The sequence below is a fragment of the Canis lupus genome, chromosome 10 (assembly GCF_011100685.1).
Source record: "Canis lupus familiaris isolate Mischka breed German Shepherd chromosome 10, alternate assembly UU_Cfam_GSD_1.0, whole genome shotgun sequence".
Classification (NCBI taxonomy): domain Eukaryota; kingdom Metazoa; phylum Chordata; class Mammalia; order Carnivora; family Canidae; genus Canis; species Canis lupus.
In genome coordinates, this window is record NC_049231.1 from 55,499,170 (window position 1) to 55,514,190 (window position 15,021).

General features: G+C 36.4%; 1 long non-coding RNA gene across 1 annotated transcript in view; it reads right to left on the reverse strand.

Annotated features, from left to right (window-relative positions):
- Positions 1–1,067: 1,067 nt before the first annotated feature.
- The window catches only part of LOC102151272, a 37,628-nt gene continuing 23,674 nt past the window's right edge, over positions 1,068–15,021 (reverse strand). The window contains exon 3 of the long non-coding RNA XR_005365979.1: positions 1,068–3,529. This is a non-coding gene — a long non-coding RNA (uncharacterized LOC102151272). The remainder of the gene's footprint in view (positions 3,530–15,021) is intronic.

The following is a 15,021-nucleotide window of genomic DNA, read 5'->3' on the forward strand; positions in this document are numbered from 1 at the left end:
CCGCATTGGGTATCAGAAAGAATCTTGCAGTTGATAGATTTTGTTCAATAGTATCTTTAGAAGGTAGGTAAAGTGTTTGGTTGTAGTGTCTTTTCTAGGTTTTACAATCAGTTGACTGTGTCTGCTTCAGAGGGGAAGTTTTCCATTTTTGTTGAACACTTTTCTTACCATACTGAGCCAATGAGTTTAGAGATTCTATAAAGATCTCAAGGCATTAATTATATAGATGAATCCTCTTTGGGGGAACATAGGTTTTGCTGTAAAGAAAGCTTAGCATTTTAGAAGCTTTTGGTTATGACATTTGATTAACATTTTTAGAAAATTATTCCATGACAAAAGAAAACAAAATATATTTCCAATTTAAACAGCACATTGGTCTCAAAAAAGTGAATTATTTTTTAAGATCAAGTTATTAAAGGGATCTGCAAAATGAAGAGCATCTAAAAATAGCAATAATAAAATGAACTAATACCAGCATATTTATTATATATTCCATTAGGAGGTCTACAGTTACAATGAAATGTTTCTATGCTATATAAATAGTGATAATTTTTAAAATAATGTAGAGGAAAATTGTGTATACAATGTGCTATTTAAATTACAACCCCTAAATATTATATATGTATTTTTCATGGAATCATATACATATTAGATTTTTTTGATAAAATACTTTCTAAAAACAAACTTAACAGGTAGTGTAGCTATCAAATAAAGACCATCTACTGACCTCATGGGAGAAGTTCCTTTGGAGAGCAGACCATATTGAGAAGAGAGGCAAAGCATTCTTTAATTTTAAGGTATTTATTTCGTTAATGAGTGGCCTGAAGCAAATTTGAAAAACTTACCTCAGGATTTGGAGGGTAGCACTACAGGATTGGTGCTCAGAACATTGAGGACATGGTACAGAATGAGTGCTCTCTCTAGTACTTCTGAAGGAAAATACTAAGGCTGGTACTAGAGTTGCTGAAATTCAGACACTCAAGACTGGAAACAGCTGTTGTTGCTGATACCGATAGGGGTAGCCAACAGAATGGACATCCTTTCCTTGTACCACGTTGCAGCCTTCCTCTGGGAGCTCCTCATGATAGAATCTAACCAGTGCTTAACTGGAAAATGAGTCTGACATGTGGCTGGATCACAGAATGACAGGACAGGGCAGACTATAGAAAGTGTATTTATTGCTGAGTGACAATGGATAATTGACTGGCACTGCTTTGTAACTCATGTTGTCAGGACTGGATGAGACAATGTGTGCAAAGTGCTGTCTCTGGCATATAGTTGATGCTTAATAACTCTAGGGGGTGTAACTAATAATGAAATACTTAGCAACTATCTATAATGCAAAGCACCTTAGTAAGTCCTGTGGCTGACACACAAGTGGCACATAGCCTATATTTCTATCGCTATTTAATAAACTACCCTCAAAATACAATGGCTTATAACAACAGGCATTTTATTATATCTCATGAATTTGTAAGTCTGGAATTTGAGCAATACCCTGATGACTGGCTCTTTTGCTCTACCTGTCTATTACCAGAGTCACTTGATGGTGTTCAGTTGGTGGGAAAACCATAAGATGATTTCACTTATTTGTGTGGCACTTTGACAAGAAATGTTTGTAAGGGAGAAAACAGTGGAGTACGAAGAACCATGAAGAAAATTTGGGGCATTATGGAAATACTGATTATCCTTATTGTGTTAATTATTTTATAGATGCATACTACTTCAAAACTGATAGCATGTTATATGATTACACGTCATTGGATACTTTATTATGCTTCAATTATTCTTTAATACAACTTTTAAATAAAAGCTGAGAAATACTAGACATTACAAAATCCCAAACAATCATCAGAATCTCTTTATTTCTTAACTGCCTGACACATTTCACTGCTTTGCCCACATTTTTTGGCCTCACCACTCTTTGATCCTCCTTTTCATATGACAAACAATTTTGTAATATTAGTTTTTAGAAAGATAGAAAGCTAAGTCCGTGTTTTCTCTAGAATGGTTAATCAAAATCAATTTTGATGGTATAAAAGAATTTCTTTTAACTTCACAACTCATTATTAAGAATCTAAAATTTTTTACATTAATTGGCATATTTGGGGAGAAAACTTTCTTTCATCTGTAACTTCATGCAGACCTATTTGCCATTTTTAGAGCTGTTACAGGTTTGTGACCTACAAAAACAGAAGTTCTGACAAATCTATTTTGTGTGATTGTCATCATAAAGAAGAAAATATGTGGTGTATTATAATCACCTGTGTTGCATTATATGTATATTCCTGACAGAAGAGAATTTCAATTTTGACTGGATATTGATGAGGAACACAGGTGAATAGTCATCTTATAGTTTCACACATCTAACAAGTGGAAAAATTCTCCAGAGAAGGCAAGCTCCTGGGTCCCTAAATTTAAAACCTTTCTTTCTGCTCCAATAACACAGCTTTTGTTGCTAGACAGCATAGGGTGTCTTCATATCATAGAAAGACCTCTGGCTCTGCGCCTCCTTGTCTGGCACCTCATAATACCAGATGAGTTGACTCAGTGTGTGCTATGAATATTCCTGGAAATGATCTATGGAAACTATCATGTGAGGACTACTAATAACTTCGCAATATAAGAAAGTGACTGCAAACCCCATAATATATTCTGTTAAACCCAAGCCAAGTTTATCTCTATCACTTACTTCAACTCTGATCACCAAATCTTAGAAACACTTGGGGCTACTCCAAAGTCATCTGACACACAAGGAGAATGGTGATGGAGAAGAGATAGATATCAGTGGTACCCATTTGTGGTTAAAATACCTTAATTTTGCAAGATTTACATATGTATTTTATAAATGTGTGTATATACGTGTATGTGATGAATTATTTTAAAGCTATCTATTCTCACATACGTCTTAGACATTGTTCTGTATACTTTGAGAAATACATGTATCCTGGGCTGAACAACTGGTTTCCAGAATCCTATTGGACATAAGCTAGGTCAGATTTGAGCCATAAAAGGGAATGAAAAAGTTTGGATTGTTTTATGTGAGCATTTTATACACCAAAAGGCTTTAAAGCTTCCATTTATTCTTAGAAGGCCCTCTTTTGTCTACACTCACATACACATACCCTACTGCGGAGAGATATAGGCTCACTTGAAATTAATCTTTAATCAGACCTTATTTTTAAGCAAGAAAAATGTTGGTGGACTTAAGACCGTGAATTTCTTAAAAGAATTGACAGAACGGGAGTTACGCAGCAACAAGGACTATAGAGAACAAAGAAATCTGCCCACAGAATCAGGTGGTGCACACACTGCTGCTGCTAAGTCCTGCACTCAGCTTGCAGACCTGCCTTATCTTGTTGCCTAACCCTGGATACTGCTATTGCTGCCCTTGGAAATTCTTTGATGCTGCTGCTGCTATTCCTGTCACCTGCATCAAAGTATATTCCCCGTGGTGCATTCTCCTGTTTGCTGACTCTCTCCCAGTTCCAGGCTCAGAAGTAGTACATTGTGGGTTGAGTCCTCATACCTGTGATACAAAGGAAATGAATAAATGTGCATCTGGCATTTTCAACATCTGTAGTTAAAGGCAGTACTACTTTCTTTTAAGACTCATATGTGAGGAATTCCCCAAAAATAAGAACGGGATTCAGATTCTGGGCCACACAAAAAAAGATGATAAATATCACAAAAGCATGTAACCACAAATAAAATACTGGTTCTTGCACTTCTGACCAATGGTGACCTGGACACATAGCCTTTTCTTCTAGTAGACATAAAAGTTAAATGATCTGTAAAATAAAGGTAATCACAGACATAATCATAGAAGGGTTTTTAAATAAAAGTTTAAAGCCAAAGCTGAGTCTAACATTTGTATGGAAACAAATAACCAAGTAATCAAAACAATTAAAAAGAAATTATCTGGTAGAATTTACAGATCCTGATTTTAAGACTTACTATAGAGCTACAGTAATTAAGATGGCAGTTAGCATGGTATTGACATAGTGATAGGTCATTGGACAATATATAGAATTCATAAATTGATCCACATATATGCACCTCAATTGACGTTTGACAAAAATAAAAAGTAATTTATTGGGGAAGGAGAATTTTTAACCAATACTGAAATAATAGGATAGTCACATGGAAAAAAAGACATTTCACCCCTATCACACTCCATATAGAAAAGTTAATTTGATATGTATCATAGTCTTAAACTAAAAAGCTAAATTCTAACATTCATTAAAGAAAACTGGGTGGCTCAGTCATTTAAGCATCCAACTCTTGATTTTGGCTTAGGTCATGATCTCAGGGTTGTGAGATCAAGCCCAGAGTCAAGCTCCGTGCTGGGTGTGGAGCCTACTTAAGGTTCTCTCTCTCCCTCTCTCTCTGCACCCCTCTATTTAAAAAAAAGGAAAAAGAAAACACAGAAGAATATTATTACAACTTGGGGTCAAAGATTTGAAGCAGGATTCAAAAGGCAACAACCACAAAAGTAAAATTGAAAAACAGACTTCATCAAAATTAGAAATGTGTGCCCATCAAAAAGACATCATTTAGAAATGAATAGGCAACACTTGTGCCAAGAAAACATATTTGCAAAACCTATATCTGTCAGATGATCTAGTATATAGGATACAAAAACAATTTCTGAAACTCGACAATAAGAAGATAAATAACCCAGTAAACAATAGGTAAAGGCTGGAAGAAATACTTCACGGGAACACATCTAAATGGCCAATTCGCATATGAAAAAGTGCTCACCAAGATTTGACATCAGGGAAATGAAAATTAAAAATTAGAACCAGAATAAGCAGTAGTATGTACCTGCTAGAATAGTTAAAAAGGGAAATGTCACTGTTATGAATTACTAGAGAGAAATAAAAATGTATTTCCATATAAACACAAAAGCATTTTAGAGCATTTCTTTCCATCATGGCCCCAAACTGGGTGGGATGGTGGTTTTTTTTTTTTTATGTGTCAACTTGACTGGGCCACAAGATATCCACATACTTGATTTAACATTTTTCTGGATATGTCCATCAGGATATTTCTGGATGAGATTAACCTTTGAATAGGGTAGCCTGAGTAAAACAGATTGCCCCCCTAACGTAGGTGGCCCTCACCCAATCCATTGAAGATTGACTAGAACAAAGGCTCAGCAAGGGAGAATTCTCGCTCTGCCTATCTTTAAGCTGGGACACCAGTCTTCTCCTGCCTTTTGACCAGGACCTGGATTAGAATTTACATTGGCTCTTCTGGTTCTTAGGCCATCAGACTCAGACTGGAACTATATACCATTGTTCTCCTGGGTTAGAGACTCAGGCTTGCCAACTAAAGCTGTGACTTCAGAATGGGAAAATCCAAAGGACAAACAACACCAGAATAGATAGATTGTGGTATGTTCATACAGTGGAATACTACTCAGCACTCTAAGGGAATAAAGTACTGATACCACAACAGTATAGATCAATTTCATATTATCCTGAATGAAAGAAGCTGAACATACAGAGTAAATACTGAGTGATTCCATTTATATGAAGCTCTGCAAGAGGCAAAGCTATAGTAAAGGAGGTCAAAACCAGGAAAGTTGTTGTTGCTTCCCTGGGGTTGTAAGAGTTGACTGGGAAGTAGTAGAAGTGATCAATAGGTTCCGTATTCTGATAGGAATAGGGGTTATACTCAAAGGTGTACGCATTTGTCAAATATCACTTAATGTTTGAGCATTTACAAAATATGTGTCCACTGACTATATGTAAATCTAAGAAACAGTTGTGAAAATCAGTCAGTTGGAAGATAAAAGGGAGAAACACCAAAACTAGAAAAGGAAATCCAGCAATGTTCAGTGATTTCTTTCCTAGAAATTGATATGAAATAGCATTTGTGCAGCATTGACTAACTTGAACTCTCGCGTAACCCTTAACCCTTTTACAATTTCCTTTTTATGGATTAAATTTCAGTATTCTTCAATACCAGGAGGTTGGAGTTCTAATTTAGGATCCGTCCACATTAATCATAATATTACTGAAGTGATTTTATCTTTCTTTGGCTTTACCTTGTTTGTTTTTGTTTAAAACTCAAGATCAGGTTTCCCAAAGTCAGTTCTTAGCAACAGGGATTTCAAGAAAATGTAGTACAAGTTACATTGTAGGAGGAGCAGAAGAAGAAGTGTTCTGAGGTCAAATATATTTTTAGGCATAAAGAAAATTATGTTTTTATGTCATCTCAGGCCTCGTCAGAACCTTTAATTCAGCAGTAAAAGTGGATCCAATCTACTTTCTATCAGTGACTCTTATAAATTCTTTGCACAAGTCAGTTTATTTAATTTTTGTAACATAAGGCTAATTGTCCCTGTGTGTATGGTACTTACAGCATCTTAAAAACAAGAAGGCTCAGGGAGAATGCAGCAAATAATTGTCAGAGGGCATTATTGCTAGTAAAGAGAGTTGCGACTTAAAACCTAGCAGTTGGACTCAAGCCTGTGCCTGTAAGCACCATGTCTCACAGAAGATGTGGCAAGAGACAAGAAGAATAATTACATATCAAACAGGAGAAAAGAGGTAGCCTTGCCAACTCTTGAAAGGAAAACCAGCTTTCACTTACTCAAAGGGGAAATGTTTTCCAACGGTTGGACAAGTTTTCTGTTGAGGGTTGGCAATGAACAAGAAGTTCAGGAAAAATCTTGAAAATGTACTAAAATCCAGTAATCTTAGAACAGGAGTACCAGAGATCCAGAAAAAGTGTTTGGCAGTGATGTGGGGATAGCAAAGGGGATTGGCTCAGATTGGGAGACATCACAAGCAGGACATGATGGGCGTCACCTGGATGGCTCAGTCAGTTGGGTGTCTGAATCTAGATTTTGACTCAGGTCATGATCTCGAAGTTCTGGGATTGAGCTCCATGTTGGGCTGCCTGCTCATTGGGGAGTCTGCTTGAGGACTCTGCTCCCCCTCTCCCTCCCTCTGCTTGCTCTCTAGTGTTCTCTCTTTAAAAAGGGGCGGAGGGAGACATCATGGGAGTTTCAGGGATAATAACAACTGAGAAGCTTGACCCCTGGGTATGATTGATGAAACAGGTTGATGAGGCTTGTTGGGAATGGTACAAAAGAACTCTAAAAGGAGTGGACAGTGACATCTGGAGTGTAGATCCAGAATCCTTTGCTCACTGAGATGGTGGCAGCAGGTTTCCTTAGACCAAAGATAGTAGGAAAGGCCAGCTACTCCCTCAGGCTGTCTGGAGGATGGAGAAGATACAGGTGATACCATCCAAGGAATACAATCTTGGCAGAATGAAAGGATACAAATACTTTGGCTGGCAGAGCAGAGTTAGTTGGGATGGAAAAGAATAAAAAGAGCTGCCCTCACAAGTAGCAAGCTTTTCATATTGAAAATACTGTAAAACAGTTGCCAGAAAAGAAATGTTTTTGTGTGGAACTCTGAGAGCAGACAAGGTTATGTGGGTTTCTTAATTATTCAGAAAGCACAAGAGAGAATGTGATAGGTGAGAATGGAGAAAATCCCTGAGAGTTGGAAGTCTATGAGGCTAAAACAGGGTTAGGGAGGCATAGCAACACAGCTGCTGAATATTCAGACTTAAAACAGTATTCATAGGAATTCTGAGCTTCCTAGCCCTTTGGACTGAACTCCTCATAAAGAAAAAGGGAAGGTAAAGTAAGGCATGTGGAGAGAGCTGAAGCTCAGGCATAGCTGTCTCCCTTGTCCTACTCTCTCCAGAACCAGTTTCAGTCTACAGAGAGTGTTTTCCTCAGTCAGCTCTAGACTGGGCTAAAGATTCTTGGGGGATCTGAGTCAGTCTGAATTTCTCCTGAAGATCCTTTCTAGGCTTACCTTGATCTGGAGACCTCTGAAACTCATCTGATTTCTCCCAGAGTCACCCAAACTAGAAATGCATTAAGGCTAGTTAGAAACCCTTTGAAACTCCATGGATTAAATTTAGATACTCTTTTTTTTTTTTTTTTGTTCCCTAACCATCAAGAGTAATGAACTGAATCTTGACTTATTATCTCTTTCCTACTTTTAAGACCAAGATTCTAAAAAACAAAAATCATAGAAGTTGGATTGATATTGACTTTCAGAAAATTAATGCCCTAAATATGTTTCAGAGGATTTGATATCTTGTAGGAAATCTGTTTTCAAAAAGTGAAACATCTTCAAAATTACGCTAAACCCCCAAGCACATTTATTCAACTAGAAGAGATGCAAATTTTCTTAAATTGGGTTCAATCTGAATGTTAGCAGAAGAGCATGGGAAAGTAAAATGATCTGATTTAAATTGATGAATAACTGTTTTATTTTTAATCTAAGAAAGTTGATAGGAAAAGAGATGGATTGAGAGTGAATAGAAACAAGTTAAAAGGATAATTAGGGATGGAAAAAGATATGTCATTCAGACCAGATTCTTACGAAGGAAAAGATATGTATTTGAAACATACATGAAAGAAAAATAGCCCTAGTAAAATTGAAGAGTGGAGAATTAAAGAGAATTTATCAGGAAATGGGGGGTTTTATATCACTATTTCCTTTTTGCATTTAATGTGAAGTCAGGAAAAAAAAGAGCTGCCTAGGGCATAAAGCATATTTCTTAGCATAGCTGTGGAAGAGACCATTGTAACAAAAAGATTGGAACATCCTAAGGCAAAGCAAGTGTAAGTACCAAGTCCAAATAACTGTGATTCATGACTCTGAAAGGACAAGAAAATAGGAAGAACAAAGTCATGCTTTGAATTAATTGCTTTTGCCATATCTCAGAACCTGGATGAGTATGCTACCTGGCTCTTTTACAGTGGAAAATGACACAAGAAAATTATTCTTAATTGGCGTATGAGAAGGGAACATGAAATTGCAGATTGGAAGTGGTTTTTTTGAATTCAGTGAGGTTAGAAAGAATCTCAGGATGATGTTACAGGAAGAAAATAAGAAACAGATTGGTGAGAGGGAGAAGCCAGTGGATACCTTGCTAAAAATGACATAATTTTATAATTGGAAAATGCTTTAGAACTTATGAACTCCAATTTTCTTACAGTTTCTCAGAGAGAGCAGAGTTCAGAGCTCTAATCTGGTTCCTTGAGCTCTCATCTCATTGGCCTCTGGCCACTCGACTACTTTCCCTTCTATCCTGAGGTCTCTGCAGAGGTAATAATAGGGTTCTTTGTGCAAGAAGATGCCTAGAAATTATTGTTAGAACATAGGTGTTCCAAAGCCTATCCCTCAGCCCTTTTTGCTTCTACTCTTCAGAGCAAAGTTAAATTTAACTTTTTAAACTTAATTAAAATTGAACACACCCCCAAATCCAGTGTCTTAGTCATAACAGCCACATTTCAAGTGTGTAATTGCCAAATGAGGCTGATGATTACCTTATTGGCCAGTGTAGACAAAGAGCATTCTTGTTATCACAGAAAGACCTGCTGGAATCAGACAGCATTGTGTAAGTGACTGTGGTTATATTCCAGCCTGTGTGGCTTTTAGGTGTAATTTTTACCTAAAATTAAGGCATCTCTTCTATTTTCCAGAGAGTTGTCCATAGGAGTCAGCAAATGTAAACATTAGTTTTTCCTCTACCATAAAACAATGGACTAGTCATGTCATCTGTATTGATCTCTATGCTTTGTCTTCATCATCCGTAAAACAGAGAAAATAGATGTTTGCTACTCTCACAGGTCTGTTGAAAAGGCCGACCAGAAAGCTGAAAAATATCCTATAATAACGAAATTTATTACTATTGTGATGATGATGATTAAAGAGGATGTCACGTTTTAAAACCCATTTAAAAGAAAACGTGGGCTTGGCTTTTCTTTACTCCACTTTAAAAAATATTTGCCATTTTTGGAGTCCTAGGTACTCTTGTGCTGTTTTTAATAATGTTAAGAGTAAGCAGTGATGCAAGTCTTATATATCCATTTCTTTTCTGAAAAAAAAATATATAAACTAATATTTAGGTTAAGGATAAAGGCCAGACAGAGTTGAAAACTGAGATCTGACTGGAAATTTTGGAGTTGACACACAAGGTTAGATTATAATTGAAAAGGCTCTGATCTCACAGAACCACATTAATGACATATTTGTTCCTCAAACCAGCAATTTTAATTAAGGAAAAGCACAGACAGGGAAGCTCACTTTTACCTATGTAGGTAATTGGTAATGCAGCTAGCCAATTACCTGCAAAATACTGGAATAGTGGACCCTTGATCCAAAACATTTGGAAGCTACCGGACTCTGGAAAATTGGCTTAAAGGCAGCTTTTAGCTAAAACTACAATCAGATACTTTGAAAGGCTCTCTTTCTTCTTTTCCACTCATCCATCTGACATACACCATCTGTCAGATCATGCTGGGTCGCCTCTGTCAGCCTTCCGCTCATCTTAAAAGAGAGACAGCTTTTGAAGGTTTTTATTTCTCATGAATTTCCCCATGAAAATGCAGAGGGTTTCTTCCTGGTTCAACATTACATTTCTTTCTATAGAAGATGAGGAGCTAGTGTCTATCCACAGGAGTAGTGACTCCCTCAGGCTAACCAATCCATATGATTGATCATAGACATACCCTGCGCCATCAAGGACCTGCTCAGGAGGTCTGTATTAGTGCTTCTCAAAGTTTAATATGCATAAAATCTCCCAGGGATATTGTTAAGGTGCAGATTCTGATTCGGCAGGTCTAGGGTGGGACCTCAGGTTCTGCATTTCTATTTGACAGGTGACACTCATGCTGCTGGTCCATGGACCATATTTTTAGTAGCAAGAGTAGAAGGTGTTAGAAAAAGTTTAACCATTTGAAGTGATTTTAACAACAAATAAAAACAGTGATAATCATGTAATTTGTTTAGCTCTTTAAAATACGATTTTACATGTGTTATCTCAGAGTTGATAACATAGCTATCTCTATGCTGAAATTAGATGCTCTGGCTATATTGCTGTTTACTGACCTAAAACTTAGTGGCTAAAAATAATGACATTTATTTATTTTATTCACTGACTTGACATTTGAACAGGGCTCAGTGGGCACAGCTTGTCTCAGCTCCACAAGACATCACTGGGAGAAGCTCAAATGCTGGGGAATGGAGTCATCTAAAAGCTTGCTCATTCACTTGTCTGATGCTGGAAGACAGCTGTCACCTCAGCTAGAACTGTGTCCAGACCATCTACACATGGCCTTTCCATGTGGCTTCTTGACTTCTCCATAGTATGGCAGCTGTGTTCCGAGGATGGGATCTCATGAGAATCAGGTGGAAGCCTAGTAACCTTTAATCTTTTAGCCTCAGAAGTCACATAGAGTCACTTGTGCCATAGTTACAGACTTGGCCATATTCAAGGAAGAGAAAGACCACTCCTCAATGAAAATTAGTTAACATTGCATTTTAAAAAGAGGGGTTTTTTTTGGTGGAGTGTATTGGTTTGGCCACCTTTGGGAAATGTAATGTTGCAGCAAGTAACATGATTCGATTTTATTGATGACTTTGACCATTGACAGAGATATCACTCATTACAGGATTCGGTTGACATAAGACAGCTTAGAGGTGTATTTAAATATGTTACTTGGATTTTTTAAAAGTATAGAGAGGCATACATAGGTATATATAATGAAGTGTAATATTTAAGAATGTGGGTTTGGGCCCCAGCTTCCCTATTTCCCAACTTTATACTTTTGGACTAGTTGCCTAATAATTATTATCTTTGCTTCCCTTTGTTAGTAAAATGTGGATTTTTCTGTCTGAAACAGTTCTTGGCAGGCTTAAATGAATTAAAGTTTGTAAAGCACCAAGTCTCCTTCCTGACTGATAATAAGTACTTAAGAAATGATAACATTTTTATTACCATTGTCATTTCTACTGCTATTACCATTAAGAAAATAACAAGGTTTCTTTTTTCTTTTTTCATTAAAGTAAATGCATTTTTGTTTGTCTTTCCCTTGCCCTTTATCCCATTATGATTAAATGGTATCACTGAAAAAAAAATTTGACTTAGGTTAGAGCTAGCTATTGCAGGAAGAAAGAAAATATGACAGCGTCAATGTTCTTTAGTGATACTTGACATTTATGGAGCTTCAGAGAAAATGCAGTTTTAGAATTGACTCCCAAAATGCATATCTGTGTATTAATGCCTTGATTTGATTTCTAGATCTTGCTGGCGAAGACAATGAAATTATTTCTTTATTCCGTAGAACCTAGTGAGTGATCTGCATAGGTTAAGTGATCAGTAGATTTTATACATGGATTAACCGATTTTTAATTGCCACTCATTCTTGCTTTTTATAAAGGAACTCTTTAGTAGTGTTAGGTAAAGAAATAAGTAACATAAGGGTGATTTTCCATAATCGTCAAAAATCCAATACTTCATTCCAGAGTTAATATTATGTCACACTAGTTACCTGATCTTTTGGTTGTGTTCCTGGTTTTAATTATGAAACCAGTGAATGAGGATGGGTTCAATTAGCATCCAGAAAAGAGATAATGCATTTGAGTGAGGAGAATTGCTTAGTTTTTGTTCACAGGTTCTCTAGTCTCTTCCAAAGCTACTGATAGCAAATTATGTAGAGTCAAATTCCTTGAAATAAAATGAGCATTGGTGATGTATATGGAGAATCTGTAATATCTGTGTATGTTAAAAAATACCTCATTTGATGATAAATTCACTGTGGTGGAGGCATATCTAATATCACTGATTTTTCTCTGGTCTCTTACATTTTCCTATTGGCTTATGAGCAAATTATTTTGTTCCCAAAGAAGAAAAACAAAAAATGACTTCCTTTCTCTCACAAACACATAAATGAACTCATAATTGAAAACAAAAGAAAAAGAAGAGGTGAAAACTAGCCAATATTATTGTTAGCTTCTTTTACTTGTTAATGTATTATGATATAAAAAAGTGCCTCTGTGCCACCTACTTCATAGTGAAAATTCCACTGTAATGGACTCTAAATGCACAGATGCCTGGCTGCTGGACAGTATTGCACTTGCCAATTCAGTGAAAGAGATTTTATTTTTAAAAAATTGTTGTTTCTGACAAGTTGCAGGAGGCTGTGAATGCTAGATCAAGTGTTTTTGCTCCTCTTACATCTGTATTTTCACTGGTCTCTAGCTGAGAACAATATATTAAGGAGTTATTTAATTTCTGTTCAAATCTAGATAAGCAAATCTAAAAATCCCCCTAAAAGCAAAAGTATTTTACTCCTCTTTGTTGCATATGTTTTCTATATACAGCTGAACCAAATGTCAGGACATACTGGTATTCCCATAAAAATTGAGGAGATTTAGAAATCATCACTTCTGAATTTTGAGAAATGATTTATTCCTTATTTAAAAACCTCTACTGTTCTCCCTTTCAGATTATTTCTTTCAATACATCACTTTGTCTTTTTTAAATGGTTAAATATGTATAGTTTTAACCCATATTTCTTTTTTTAATATTTTATTTATTTATTCATGAGAGACACAGATCGAGAGAGGCAGAGACACAGGCAGAGGGAGAAGCAGGCTCCGTTGCAGGAAGCCTGATGTGAGACTAGATCCTAGGACTCTGGGATCACAACCTGAGCCAAAGACAGACGCTCAACTGCTGAGCCACCCAAATGTCCTGTTAACCCATCTTTCTTTTTCTTAATTTACAGTTTATTTACAGATTTTATATTTTCTTCTTTTTAACCCATCTTTCTTAAAATGTGTTCTAATGAATATAGATCCATTCTTATATTCATGTTATGTGGAGAAAAAATTTGTTGAGTTAGTGAAGTTGAAGAGTCAGTAAATAAATAAATGAATGAATGAATGAATGTAAGCAGGACTTATGCTGCAGTCCGTCTTGAGGCTTTGTTGTCCTCGAGTATAGTAAGAACCTCCAAGAATCTTTGTTATACATTGGCAACTTGGCCCTTGTCTCTACTGACATTATTTTTGGGGAAGGTCACCACTGGTTCCCAACCTGCCAAATCTAGGGCACATTTTTAAAGATGCCATTATTGGAGTTTAATTGACACCATTTGTTATTCCTGATTATTAAAATTGTCTATCCCTTTGGGTTCTTGGTACCAAACTCTTCTGATTCTATAGTATATCTTACCCTTATCATGTCGTAATTATGTATGTCTTACCATATCATGTATACTTACTATGTCCTACCATATCTTCTTCACAAACTCTCCTTGTGTTCACCATTAACTAGAGCTGTTTTATCAGGCTATCTCCTCAGACTACTCACCCTCTTTTTCTATACCCTCTTCTTGTATCTTCTCATCTGCTATAATTTCAACATCTAACTACTGCTTATATTTTTATCTTAATTCTAGATGTCTTGGTTGCACTTCACATTCATTCCTAGCTTCACAATCAACTCTCTGTGGTACATGTTTACCTTAATATGTTACAGAAATTGCAAACTCAGCATGTCTAGAAATGAATCAGTTAGCATCTCATTCTAAGTCCTATCCTTTATCCAAATCTACTAATCTCTGTATTTTCTATCTGAACATCACTGTCATCCCAGTTGATCAAGTTAGAAACCTAGGACATAGTCTTGACTTCCACCATTCATATATATCCCACACCTCATTGAATTTCAAAATTGACTTCAATTAAATGTGGTTGATTCTGATGCAATGTGCTAAGTATTATAAAATAATAGCTAGAAGGCTATGTGTTACAGAGGAAAGAAAGGCATTGTACCTTTATAAGGCTTTTCTCTTCTTCTTTCCTATGTCCATCCTAGTTCAGCCCATCTGTATCTCTTATCTGGACTAGTAGAATAGCTTCTTATCCCTTACTTAACTTTGTCCCACTCAAACATATATCTGACCATGCCACTGCCCAGCTTAAAGCTTTACAAGGGTTTCCATCACCTAAACCTCCTGATCAAGAGCTCATCCTGGTCCACCTGTCCATCTCTTCCCCTTATGTTCCATTAAATGTGAACTGCTTGTTATTTGCCACATTCGGCACACCACTTCTCATCTTCATGGTGTTGTTCATGTTTTCTCCTTTAATTAGAGTGTTCTTTCTTCCCACAGTCTCTCCTTCA